A 12380-nucleotide genomic window follows, 5' to 3' on the forward strand; every position below is an offset into this window, starting at 1 on the left:
TGTTTTCCTTTCCTTATAAATAATTAAATAAATAAAACGGGAAATTGCATACTTAGAGAATTTTAAAATAAATTTGGAGCTTCTCTATTATACAATCTGAGCACAATGAAAAACACAAGATAAAGTATTCTCAAAATTAATAGCTTCAAAAATTAGCACTGTTGAGTTCCAGAGATGTGGCAAAATAGGTAGTTGACAGCTACTTAGAACATTTTTAGTTTAATTTTCTTTAATATTTGATATTACACAAATACATTTTATTCCATTTTAGCTGGAAGAAAGTTCAGAAGAACTTTGAGAATTGCCAATGTTCAAGCTATATAATGACCCTCAGCAAAGTTGCTGAATTAAGGTTACACAAGTATCTTGCCATCTTACATGGATCTTTGGGAATTAATTTTTCTGTGACCCAGTTTTTATAGGTAATAATCTTTTATTTATTTATTTTTTCTTTTTTTAGTGTGGGGAATACCTCAGCTAGGATTTTTGTCCTGAGATTTGGCATTTCTGATTCCTGTCATCACTAGAACCAGGGAGCTGAGAGAAGCATGAAAATTGGTTTTGGAAATAGATGACTTTCCCAAATCGGTTGGATGTAAGTTATTATTATTATTATTAGTATTAATAATAATAATAATAAACTGCAAGATTTTTACTTACTGGCTTCTATTGCCAATAACTAAAAGTAAATAAATGCATAAATCAGTGAAGAGTAAAATCTTCCTCCTGCAACAGGAAAATCTTCTCTGCCAACCATTTGACTGTGTCCTATGAACATGCAGAGGTGGAATTAAAAGGAAATATCCTCCATCAGCTCCTTTTTGTTTGTGTATTGTTTGTCATAGTATTCGTTTATTAGCCTCGAGATAATGTGACAGTTGACTCTAGCAGTAATGTAGCACTCATTAGTAAGCTTGACAGGGAGGTGCCAGCAGCTACTTGAGATTGTATTTTATCAATCTTCATGGCTCATTTGGGAGGCTTTCTACACTGTTATCTACTCCCAGTGCTTACTGGGACATGGGCAGGCAACCATAAGCACTTCTAAGAATGCAAGTTCTCCACGTTGAGCTAACCATTTGGCAACTTCCACCTAAAAGATTTGATGTCAAATGTAGGATACTTGTACAGAGTTTTTGTTTTGTTTTGTTTTGCTTTGTTTTCCTAGCATTTCTATATCCCTTAGAATAGCTATTTCCAGAATTCACTCTAAAGGAAAAATTGAAAAGATGGGTACAAACATTAATGCCACTCTTGAATCTATGTCATCAAGCAAAAGAAGCAGTGACAATAGACATTTTAGAGATTTCAATATTTGTTCTCTCTCGAGTTTTTTCTTTTTCTTTTTTCTTTTGTAGATTATGATCATTTTGAAGTAATTGATGTTTTCTTTTTAATTTTAAGATATTATTGATTTGTAACAGTGATTCAACACAGTGATGACATTCCCAAAACTAAAAGATTTTGAAACATTCCTTCTGCAGATATTAAACTGTAGGAAATAACATAGGGGAAAATATATATGTATATAAAACAGTGGTTCTTTTCTTTCTACATGTTGAGCTTTTCAGAGGTATTGAGATCATGGTTCAGTGCCCATGGAAAAGACAGCCACATATTCATAAAATAGATACAAACTGAGATTATAATTTATTTGAAGTCCAAGAACTAGTACCCTAAGTAAAAATGTAACTGCTACAAGATTCACAATAAAATCATGACTCTGGGCAAAACTGGTGTCTGTTTTGTGTACTGGTGAAATATTAAGTGTTGATTCAGTTTTCTACTGCTGCGTGTTAATAATGTTCCCTTAGACTACCAGCCAGAGAAACAGTGTCATCTTTTGTCATGCAAGAAGAAATGTTTTAATCTGTTTAGGAGGTTGGTGCAGTATGAATTACTGAGTTACCATATGTCCTCTGAAACACATGGCAAATTCATCTTGCCTGAAGAACAACAACAAAAAATTGCTTGGTCTGCATGGACTAATACTGGGCTTTATACATTTATATATTTATTTATTTTAAATAGAGTACATGCTTTTTTATCATCTTTAGCAATGCATTTCATATACTAGCTGGGAATGACATTACAACAGTAAGGAATGTGTACAGAGCAGTCTGACTTTGCTTGTTCAAATCCTTTGTTATATATTTATACCAATGTGTTTTCTTTGTCATGTTTTGCAGTACCTGGTGCATACATAGTTTGTTAATATCTGAAAAATAATTATTTTAAATGATTGTATCATTTGGCTAACCACAGATTCCAAAAGTAAAAAAAATAAAAAATAAAAAAAATCTGAGCTCAGTCAGGCTTAGAGGCTTAGTACATAAAAAAGAAAGTAGATACTGAAAGTAATGTAACTCAGGGGCTTGAGGAAGAGAGGGAGAACAGAGGATTACACACCAGGGAAAGAAATGTGGTGCTAGATGCTTACTTGTGGACCAAGCATACATGTAAAAGGAGAGACAAGAAGGGAAGATTTTGAAAGGGAAAGAACCAGCTACTCCTTCAACAATGAATGCTGAACTATGACTACAATTTTAAGCATAATAAATGCAGCATTCACTGTGGTGTCTAAAGTTATACTCTTTGAACTGATTATGCTGTTTTTATTGTCATATGAATGAATTCGCTCAACCATATCATCACTGAAGTAATGTTATCAGATAACCATCAAAACAAGAAAAATCACTATTAGGGCTGCACCATGCCATATGTCCTCTAATACCTAACAACAACAGGGGCACAAAAAGCAAATCATTAAACTTGCACCCTATTGTGCAAAGGTATTAGAGGACATATGGTGCATTTCAAGTAAAAGTATGAAATTCCATGCATTTCTTTTCTGGCAACTGCTTTAAACATAGGAAACTTTTGTTGCTATTTTGGTCTTCTAGGAAGATTGCCAAGATTATAGCTTTTGATAAAAATGAACCAAAATACCCCAACAACCTAAAATCTTTGGAATTTGCAATACCTATTTGCATTAGATATACATCAATTTTCTTACAAAAGTCTGGAAAGTTTTCTATATTCAAACATCTCTGACTTTTTTTTTTTTTTTTGCCAATTACAGAAATAGAATTCAAACAAGTTGGAAGAAAGGTTCCTTTATGAAAGGTGGTTAAAGGATAGCAAAGGGTAAGTCTTACTAGCCACTTTTCAGAATAAAGATAAATCTATACTGAAATACCAGCAAGGACAGGTAGGTGGACCAGTTTTATTGCACATCTTCATCAATGACCCAGGGAAATGACTATACCAAGAAATCTCATGTTTGCAAATCATAACATTTTGAGTAAAATGTTACATCAGTGACAAAGAACTCCAGAAAGACCTAAAAAAATCTGTGTCAGTTGGCAAAAACTTGGCAAATGAAGCTAAATACAGACAAATTTAAAGCATCTAAGAAAAAATAATATACATTATGTCTTCATGATGCTGAACACAGACCTCAAGACTAGGCTCAAGCACAACTCTCAGAAACTTAACGGACAGCTGTGTAGAAGTAAGAGCTGAGTAAAGATTCCAGATATAGACCATACCTTATATCTAACACCACAGTATGTTTTTCTGATACTCTTGCACTTGATAGTTTCCATTTTCTATGTTTTTAAACAGCTTTATTGGCATTAATACACTGACTTTCCTCTTATCTTCAGGATTCGCTGGCCGTACATCACCCACTTCTCCTACAGCAACTCTTCCTGTAGCTTCTCTATAGTACAAGAAAGGATATATTTACTTTCCATGGCAGAATATCCTTGGAAAGGACTTTATTAGGGTAAAAGAAGAAGAAAATGCAAACCAATTATGTTCAAGTCTCTTTGAAGTACAGTGCAATAAAGAAAAAATTGTGCTATTAAAATGGACTCACTCCTGTATTAACCTAACGTCTCATTCAGGCTGTATTTTCAAAGTGTTTTTTTTCTCCCCTGTTGCCCAGATGTAGACATTTGAGATGTACAGAACAGCAATATGAACTTTATGAAATGTCAGTAACTACTGTGCATGCACATAAACTCGTTATTTTAAACAAAAAAAACCTTCTTGGATTTTTTTCCCCACAAAATAGGTAAAGAGATTAGCTCACATTAAGGTCCAGTGGCCTGCAAAATTAAAACTATTGGAGCAGAAAAAATCCCTGATCAGATATTTTAAAATCTGAATGATAAGATCAACAATGGGCTACCAACAAATATCAGAGATTTGGAATAAATCATGTTGTATGTAATCATCTCAGGTTCCTTAATGTTAAAATGAATATTTTCAAACTCAGTGTCAAAGTAAACAACTAGCAACAATATAGGAAACAATTTATTTAAGTACATTACTGTGTCCGTAAAGCAAATGTTTCTCCTCATAAAAACCATACTATCTCCAGAAATTTTCCACTACTGTCATTGTTTCAACATAATACTCCAAATGCATGCACATATATGTGTGTAGTAACAGCACTTATAACACAAATGTCTATATTGTTACTTTTTATAAATATCATGGCGGGTGCACAGAGAAAGAAAGGAAGAAAAGGGCCTGCATTGAAAGCACTGTGAAAAGCAAATGTTTGTGAATGGAAAAATATGAGGTCTTGAATATGAAGTGCAAGAAAGTCTTTTGCAGCCTCAAAAGTACTAAAGTTTGCATTTCTTTTGCAAGCCACATGTTCTTATGAAATCAATCCTTCAATGATCTCACTTTATCAAAATACCTCCCTGGATTACTCGATTGATGGTGATATTCTTCAGCAGAATCCTGCTTTGCTTTGTTCATTCAGGCTTTCTTGTGATACAAGTCATGCCATTTTCAAACAAGTTTCTTCTTGTTACTGTTTTTCATATGGTTAGTTGCCACTAAGGCATAAAATTAAGATCATACTTGAAGAGGTAGCACTGTAAGCAAAATGGCTGGTGCTGTCCCGTGTAGAAGGGAGAGGCATTCTGAAAAAGTGCAGATAACCAAAGAGAAGGAAATTAATCCCACGGGAAAGTTTTATTTCTTTTTACGTTATGAATTTTATTACATAGCAATTAAATGTCAAATTGAAAAAAAAAATGTCATGCCACAACACATTATGAACTTAGATAAAGCACATTAAACAAATATTAGAGATCACAATATTCTGATAAATAGATAGTCCAAGATAACTAAGATGCAAAATATTGAACAGTGTTTTAAAGAATCAACAACATAACAATTTAAATATTAAGCAGAAGAATTACGTGTTATTACAACAACTGACTGTATAAAAACTTAGAAAAACACAAGTTTAGCTAGTCATATTGTGGGTAAGATGCCAAAACCAAGTTTACTGTTTCTATTACTGTTGTCCTTGGCTGCTCGAAAATGCAGTTGGCAAAACAAAGCTGTCTGAAATCAAAGAGAACACAGACTTTCAAGTATTCAAATGTTATTCATCCTCCAGCTCATCTGTGACAACCCTTGGATTTGTATGTGTGTGTAGCAGTGTGTTGGGGGGAAGCAGTTGTCTGTTTTTTTGTTTTCAGGGTTCGCTTAGGTCTCTTTTTTTTTTTTTTTTGTAATTCACAGGAACATAATGGTATTTTCATATTTAGCTTTGGTTCTACCCTTAAAATAAAGACTATAAACGATTGATCTATACTTCATAAGAGAAATAACTCAAGCTTCAGATAGATAGACACCAGCCAACATTAAAAGAAAATGTTGATCTACATGGCAGATAATTCAAAATGCCTTTAGAGTGTCTGTTTTAAATGAAATATTTTGAAACATACATTAACCTTGAGATGTTTTAGACTATTGGTTTGAATAAGAAGTCACCTTTGACAATTGTGCTTTTTTGTTTATGTTTGTGTTTTTTTTTTTTTTCTTTTTTTTTCTTTCTGAATACTGTTCCCTTCTCACAGCCCAAACACTACAACTGTACTTCTGAATGGTGTCAGGTTATCTGCTTTGAAGCTTTATTTGGTATCTGTTTAGATATCTAATCTCTGTGTTGGAAGAACTGTGTGCTTTATATAAGCTGGTACAAAGCTGTTCAGGAAACCAACAAAAGGCTGTCATGCTAACCTGTCAGTTAGCTAACCTTTGCTAAGGAAATACTCAAAGTATTATTTATTACAAACACTGCTTGTATGGGTCAAACTGCTTATATGGTCCAGATGCCTTGGATAATCTGAATGACCTGAGAAGGTCCTTGCAATAACACAACTCAAACTGGTGTTGTTGCTACCCTGTGGTTTCTGCTTTTAAAGGATAATCTTTCACTTAGGCAAAAAAGAAAAGAGGCTACAAAATCAATGATTTCATTTCTAAGGTTGTAAAGGTGTAACAATGTAAAGCTAATATGACAAGACACTGGAATAAGAGCAAAGAAGTTTTCTTTGAGTTGTGGAGATTTTTAGTCACCTGTGGGTGTGAATCTTACATCTTGTAAATGCTCAAGATTTTTTCATTTCTACTGTAGCACCTTCAGTTCTCTTTCATGTGTCCTACAGCAGTTCCTCTTCTCTTGCTGTAGTGCACATCATCATCTCCCGTACACTCGAACTTCTGACTGGGCAAATATCCATAAAGGGCTCCCAAACTCCAGGCTGCACATGGGCTGGTGGGCCATCCTTATGCCTACTATGGAGACCATTTGTAGCCCACATGCTAATTCTTGAAAAACTTCCCAATAATTATCTTTGGCTCTTCTATCACTTTGTCAAGTTTTGCTAAAATTAAGCAGAGGTTTATCAATGTCCAGGAACTGACCAGGATTGATGGATGAATAGAACTTTATTCATACACCAAACCCTTTTTTCATTAAGAGAGCCAGCATAAGTAAAAGGGACAGGCCACTTGGGATGAATATAGGGACATTGTCAGAGTATATAGAAATGTGATGAGGAAAGCCAAAGACCATTTGGAATTAAATCTGACTAGGGATGTCAAGGACAACAACAGCTTCTTCAAATACATCAATTACAAAAGAAAAACTAAGAAAAATGTGGGCCCACTACTGAGTAGGGAATCCGGTGACAAAGGATGCAGAGAAGGCATAGATATTGAATGCCTTCTTTGCCTCAGTCTTCACTGCCAAGGCCAACCCCGAGGCATCCCTGACCAAGGAGACCAGGGGGAAAGTCTGGAGAAAGTAAGACTCTCCCTTGGTTGGGAAGGATTAGGTTAGAGATCATTTAGGCATTCATGAGTCCGTGAACCCTGATGAGATGCACTCATGAGTGCTGAGGCTGCTGGTGGACTTCATTGCTAGGCCACTCCTGATCATCTTTGAAAGGTCATGGAAATTAAGAGAGGTGCCCAGGGATTGGAAGAAAGCAAATGTCACCCCAGTCTTCGAACAGGGCAAAAACAAGGACCCAGGGAACTACAGGGCAGTCAGTCTCACCTCAGTCCCTGGAACAGTGTTGGAACAGCTCATCCTGGAGGCTGTCTCTAAGCATGTGTAAAACAAGAAGGTGATCAGGAGCAGTCAGCATGGATTCATTAAAGGGAAGGGAAATTGTGGTTAACCAACCTGATTGTCTTCTGTGATGGGACAACTGGATGGACAGATGGAGAGGAAGGAATTGATGTTGTCTACCTGGACTTTAGCAAGGATTTTGACACTGTCTCCCATGATATCCTCATTGACAAGCTTAGGAAGTGCAGGCTGGATAAGTGGCTGGTGAGGTGGATTGAGAACTGGCTGAATGGCAGATCTCAGAGGGTTGTGATTAGTGGCACGGAGTCTAGTTGGAGCCCTGTACCTAGCAGTGTCCCCCAAGGGTCAATACTGGGTTCACCGTCGCTTAACTTATTCATCAGTTACTTGGATGAAGGGATAGAATGCCTCCAGGAAGAGTGTTGCCAGCAGGTCAAGGGAAGCGATCCTCTCCCTCTACTTAGCCTGGGTGAGGCCTCACCCAGAGTATTGTGTCCAGTTCTGGCCTCCCCAGTACAAGAAGGACATGGAGCTACTGGAACAAGTACAGCAAAGGACTTCTAAAATGATTAAGGGACCAGAGCACTTGTCATACGAGGAAAGGCTGATGGAGCTGGGCCTGTTCATCCTGGAGAAGAGAAGGGTCATGGGGGATCTGATCAATATGTAAAAGTTTCTGAAGGGACGGTGTCAAGAGGATGGGGATAGACTCTTCTGAGTGGTGCCCAGCAATAGGATGAGAGGCAAAAGGCACAAACTGTGACACAGGAAGTTCCAGCTGAACATGAGGAAAACCTTATTTACAGAGAGGGTGACTGAGCAGTAGAACAGGTTGCTCAGAGAGATTGTGGAGTCTCCTTCCCTGGAGATATTCAAAAGCCATGTGGACACAATCCATAGTGCACTCCAGGAGACCCTGCTTGAACAGGGAGGCTGGACTGAATGATCTCTAGAGGTTCCTTCCAACCTTAACCATTCTGTTTCTGTGATAAGCAGCTGGAAAGTGCAGAGTGGGCAGGCAGAGACACCAATTGGGGCATCTTTGCCCACCCTAGTGATTTATTTTGTCTCACCCAACAGACCAGATTTTTCTGTCTTTAAAAAGTACTTTGTTCTGGCTTATGTTCTAACAAAAACATCTTTTAGGGATTCCAAAGACTTTCTGTGGTTTTGCTGCAACTGCTTTAAAGAAATATTGCAGGCTAATTTATCTGAATGCTCTAGCTGAACTGGGTTGACATAGCATGCTAAAAAATATTTTTCCTAGTTATGCGCTTTAGAGATCATTGCAAGATCAGATTAAAATGTTCCAACTAATTAAAAACAAACAAACAAACAATAAAAAACAAACACATACAAAAAAACCCACAGCCTTTGAACTGCTAACCCACCCTTCTATATTTATTTTGATTACAAAGGAAACAGGTTTGCATTTCTACTACCTTTATCTAGGTTTGTCTGACTATCTCCCTTGACCCCTCCTCTCTTAATACCTTTTAGTTAGTTTTGATGAAATTTCACAGTGAAGTATAAGTTTAACAAATCAAAAATCTGTGGAAATATATAAAGTAAATTGCAAAGTTGAAGAGAGAGACCCTCTTAGTGACCTAATCGGAGAAAAGATTGCAACCACTCCTCAAACTTCTTTAGACATCACAGAATCCACAAAAAGTAGAAGTGTTTTCTGACAGCTTTGTTGAAAATGTAGCATCTGTAACAGGAGAGAATATCAACTATAACACACAAGTCTATAGGAAACAAGGCCTGTTTATCTCTAGTACTTTTAAAACTCCCTGTAAGAGTATTATTGAATCTCTTAAATATAATAGTTTGCACGTGTAGATTCCTTCAGCTAGATCAAAGCAAGTTTTATTATTCACTAATTCTACAGTAGTAAAAATGCACTGGGCACTGCACATAGGGATAATGACAGTTTTTGCTTTGCAGAGCTTGCAGTCCTGTGACTGCACCACTTTCACAAGTAAACATGGATTCATCTGTAAAATATTTTAGAAGATATATTTCAAATTGATTGCTTGAGATTTTCTTATGTTGCATTTCCTCTGTTATTCTTTTCAACTCCACAGTGATTATGCAACTTCACATAGCAAGATTCACTGTCTCTCAAGTCACATTGCTGAAAGTTCCTGGTTCAAAACACAGGTTGCCTTTGTGCCTCTAACTGCACAGTGGAAAAGAAAGCTAAAAGGCTGAGGGAAGTTTCCGTCTGCTTTATTCCTCTTCATTCTGAAAATGCACATGTGGGTATTATTACATAATTTTTACCCAATGATGCTGTTTAAGAGAAAGTTTCTCCATTTTATGGCTGGAACTTGACATCTGAGTTGGGTAGGAATGAAGAAAAGGGGTTACGTCATTCTAGGAGGTTTTGTAGTGTGAGTATTTCTTGGAGACTTTGTTAGGATTATTGCGTTACTTTGCTTATTTGCCAGTTATATACATCTGATTTACCGTATGGTGACTATTACTCATTACTTTCATTTTTTCTTTTGACAAAAAAGAAAAAAAATCTCATTCAGCTCATTTTTTTCCCTCTGACATCTATAACTGCCTAAAGTGTCTGAGATGCTAAGTACTACTGAACTAACAGAGCAAATCACTTAAGGATTTTTAGCGTATGCTCCCTTTTTTTTACATCACCTCAAAAATAATGCAGTGATTCAATAACTTAATGAACTAAATAGTAGCCTCCTCAGATGCATGTCATCTGGGCCAGAAGAACATAAAAATCATCAGTCTTTTCAAGAACTTTTCTTTTTCCTTCTCATTAAGGGTTCTTCTTTTTCTAGGCTTTGGCTGAACCATGTTAGTTAATATTTCCAATATGCCAGGTGAAATGGAATTAGAGAGTGACCCAAGTTATTATTTGTGAATATTTTAGACTGCTTTCCTCTGTTGAAAACCTACTTGAGAAGAAAACTTTGCCAAAACAAAACAAATCTAAAGCAATTAGTTTGTAAACGAATGAAGTTCACAGAATCACAGAATCACAGAATGGCTGAGGTTGGAAGGGACCTTTGAAGATCATCTAGTCCAAGCGCCCTGCTGAGCAGGATCACCTAGAACATGTTGCTCGGGATAGCATGCAGGTGGGTTTTTAATGTCTCCAGAGAAGGTAACTCCACAACCTCTCTGGTCAGCCTGTTCCAGTGCTCTGTCACCCTAACAGGAAAGAAGTGCCCCCTCATATTCAGGTGGAACCTCCCGTGCTTCAGTTTGTGCCTGTTTCCTCTTGTCCTGCCACTGGGCACAAATGAAAAGAGACCAGCTCCATCCTCTCGACACCCTCCCCTCAGATATTTTTATACGTTAATGAGGTCTCCCCTCAGTCTTCTCTTTTCCAGGCTAAACAGGCCTAGTTCTCTCAGCCTGTCCTTGTACGACAGGTGCTCCAGTCCTCTAATCATCTCAGTAGGCCTCCTCTGGACTCGGTCCAGTAGTTCTCTGTCCCTCTTGTACTGGGGAGCCCAGAACTGGACACAATGCTCCAGGTGTGGCCTCACCAGGGCTGAGTAGAGGGGCAGGATCACCTCCCTTGACCTGCTGGCAACACTCTTCTGAATGCAGCCCACAATACCGTTGGCCTTCTTGGCCTCAAGGGCACATTGCTGACTCCTGGTCAGCCTGCTGTCCACCAGGACTCCCAGGTCCCAGGTCTCTCTGCAGAGCTGCACTCCAGCATGTCATGCCCTCAGCCTGTACTGGTGCTTGGGGTTATTCCTCCCTAGGTGCAGGACCCTGCACTTGCCCTTGTTGAATTTCATGAGGTTCCTCTTGGCCCATCCCTTCAGCCTGTTGAGGTCCCTCTGAACGGCAGCACAACCCTCTGGTGTATCAGCCACTCCTCTGAGTTTTAAGTGCTATGAAACTACTAGTTATTCTACCAAGACAACGACTCCTATGCCTATTACACCTTCTGTGGTATAAACCTCTCCAAAGTGATCTGTATTTGGTTTGCTAGCATTAATTACCTCTTTAAACTGATTTTAGAGAAGAAAGTTAATGAACATTTGGTTTGGAAAGCCTTCAGCTTGAGAAACAGAGTTTGTAATAGAAACAGCAATGGAGTGACCCAGTTCTTCCACACTGGACAGTAATGAACATTCTCTGGGTTCATGGATCCTCTAGGACAGCATAGAAGGACTCTGGGAGCCCTTTGGACAATCACATCTCTGGGTAGTTAGCTCAATCAGTAATATCCCAATCAACAGCATACTCTGATAATCATATCTGAGCCCTGTAGAGGTTTACAGACTTTTACAAAAATTCCATTCTGAACGTGCATATTTTTCAGAGGTGCAAGGACTGTAAAGAATTATTTTTGTAATGAGCTAGCATTTTCTTTCCCCATGTGAAACACTAGCGGAAATCACAATAAATAAATACGTCAGGTTAGAAAAAATGTTGTAGTTTCATGTTGTTGGTTTGCAAATTGAATTTTTACATAAAATTTACACTAAATGGAACCTCATTATACAGTGATGAGGTCCAGTATGATCCAAATCATTAAAATCACTGTACTGCTTAATGATTCACTAAGTGGTACTGCAGTGCCATAAATTTAGCACTAGTTTCATGATTCAAAACACCAGACTGAGACACCAGCAAATCGTATGTGGATCATTAAATTTACAATGAATGTCAGAGATGAAATAAGGGGGAAAAAACACTTTGAGAGATAGGGATAATATGTGCTCTAAGGTGACATCCATCAAGATAAATGATCTTATACCACTTGTGCTTGGATAATAATGGGGGGTTGTTTTTTTGTTATTCTTCATTTCCTAATTTCTAAAAGGGCTGGAAATCTAAGCCCTTTAAGAATGAAAAAAGCTGTGATTTTTCTGAGTACTTTGTGATCTATTTGGTTTGTATGCATACAGTATACATATTTGTTACATTTTTCTTTGACCCCATTGGGCCAGATTCTCCCATCGGCAGG

The 12380-nt window shown here is 37.5% G+C and overlaps 1 long non-coding RNA gene across 1 annotated transcript; it reads left to right on the plus strand.

Moving 5' to 3' along the window:
- The first annotated feature begins 461 nt into the window (after positions 1-461).
- Positions 462-4370, plus strand: LOC308188209. Its single transcript, XR_013945251.1, has 3 exons — positions 462-595; positions 3083-3147; positions 3669-4370. It is a non-coding gene; the product is annotated as an uncharacterized lncRNA (long non-coding RNA).
- The last annotated feature ends 8010 nt before the right edge of the window (positions 4371-12380 follow it).

This window comes from Anser brachyrhynchus (genome assembly GCF_964034855.1).
Source record: "Anser brachyrhynchus genome assembly, chromosome: 1".
Classification (NCBI taxonomy): Eukaryota; Metazoa; Chordata; class Aves; order Anseriformes; family Anatidae; genus Anser; species Anser brachyrhynchus.